Source organism: Nannospalax galili, unplaced genomic scaffold (genome assembly GCF_000622305.1).
Source record: "Nannospalax galili isolate Female #2095 unplaced genomic scaffold, S.galili_v1.0 scaffold140, whole genome shotgun sequence".
NCBI classification, from domain to species: domain Eukaryota; kingdom Metazoa; phylum Chordata; class Mammalia; order Rodentia; family Spalacidae; genus Nannospalax; species Nannospalax galili.
In genome coordinates, this window is record NW_008352267.1 from 2,515,903 (window position 1) to 2,517,996 (window position 2,094).

Consider the following 2,094-nt stretch of genomic DNA (forward strand, 5'->3'; position numbering starts at 1 on the left):
AGATATGCCTGATTCTGACTCCAAAGTGCTGTGATTAAAGGCCTGCACCACTAACCCTAGCCTTGTTTTTAGATTTTGGGAGTTCTCCACACAATTTCCATAGTGGTAGCACGAGTTTGCATTCCCACCAGCAGTGAAGAAGTGTACCCCTTTCTCCATATTCTTGCTGTATTTGGTGTCTTCTAGTCTCAAAAAAGAACTTAGCCAGTCTGACTAGGGTAAGATGGAATCTTAAAGTGGTATCTATCTGCACTTATCTAATTGCTAAGGTTGCTGATCACTTGCTAAGATGTTTCTTAAAGATCACTATTTTTTCGATTGAGAAATCTCCTTCAGGTCTATAGCCAATTTTAATTTTTAATTGGGTCGATTATATTCTTGTTTCTTAGGTTTTTGAGTTCTTTCTATTGGGATATTAATCCTCTCTCGGCTGTGTAGCTGGTAAAGATTTTTTCCAACTCAGTGGGTTTCCTCTTCTCTTCCTTTGTTGTTTCTTTTGCTATACATAAGCTTTGTAACTTAATGAAGTTCCAATTATTAATCATTCTGAGCTGACTTTTGTGCAGGTGAAAGACAGGTGTCCAATTTCATTCTTCTGCAGGAGAAGATCCAGTTTTTCCAGCACCAATTGTTGAAGATACTGTCTTTCTTCCATTGTGTGTTCTTGGCACCTTTGTCAAATATCAGGTGGCTGAAATTGTATGTACTCATGTTTGGGTCTTTTTTGTGGTCCATTGATCTATGTGTCTATTTTTGTGCCAGTCCAATGCTGTTTTGATGACTATAGCTCTGTAATATCTGAGATTTTTTATAGTGATACCCCCCACACACACCACCACTGTTCTTTTTGCCCAAGATTTCTTTGGTTATCTGGGGGTCTTTTGTGATTCCATATGAATTTTAGGATGATTTTTTTCCAGCTCTTTGAATAATGCCTTGGGTATTTTGATTGACATTGCATTGAATCTATAGATTTTTTTTTTGTAAAATGGTGATTTTCACATTTAATTCTACTAATCCATGAACATAGTAGGTTTTTCCATCTCAGTGTCTTTATCTTTTTCTTTAAAGATTTGCATTTTTCATCAAGGAGAGCTTTAATGTCTTTGATTAGGTTTATTCCTAATTTTTTGTGATTATTGTAAATAGAAGGGTTTCCTTGAATGATTATTCTGACTGCTACTTTTTCTTAAAGATTAATGATTTTTGAAAGTTGAGTATGTAACTTGCCACTTTACTGAAACTGTTAATCATTTTTAAGGATTCTAGTGGAATTTTTGGTATATCGTATGTATAATATATAATACAATATCATCTGCAATTAGTGATAATTTGACCTCTTCTTCCCCACTTAGTACTCCTTTAATTTACTTCTGTTGCCTTATTTCTCTTGTAAGATTTTCAAACACTATATTTAAAAAATTATATATTGAAAAGCTCTATCTCATTCCTAATTTTAATGGGAATGCTTCCAAGTTTTCTCCATTTCATGAAGCTGGCAATGGGTTTGTTGCATATGACTTTAATTATGTTGAGGTATGTTCGTACAGAACAATTCCCTCGAGGACTGTTAACATGAATGTATGTTGTAAGAGGCCTTTCCCGAATCTATTGAGATGACCATGTTTGCTGTGTCTTTGCCTGATTTTGGTATTAAAGTGATAATGGCTTCATAGATGGAGTTTGAGGGCTCTCCCCCTGTTTCTTCCTCTGAATAATTTAAGCAGTTTTGATTGTAGATAATCTTTGATGTCTGGTGGAATCATGTTGAGAATCCATTCGGGCCTGGGCTGTTTGTAGTCAGAAGGTTTTAGATTGTCACTTCAATTTCTTTTTTTTTTATTTTGGAACTTTATAAGCTGTTGTTCTCTCTGTGTTTAATTTACTCATGTCCATGACTATAGAAATTCATCCATTTCTTTTAGATTGTCAAATTTAACGGAGGATAGATTTTTATAATATTCCCTTACAATGTTCTGGATCTCTCTCTCTGGTGATGTTTCCCCTTTCATCTCTGATTTTACTTGGATTTCTTCTTTCTTTCTTTTCCTTACTTGGACTAAAGGTCTGTTTATTGTGTTTAACTTTTCAAGA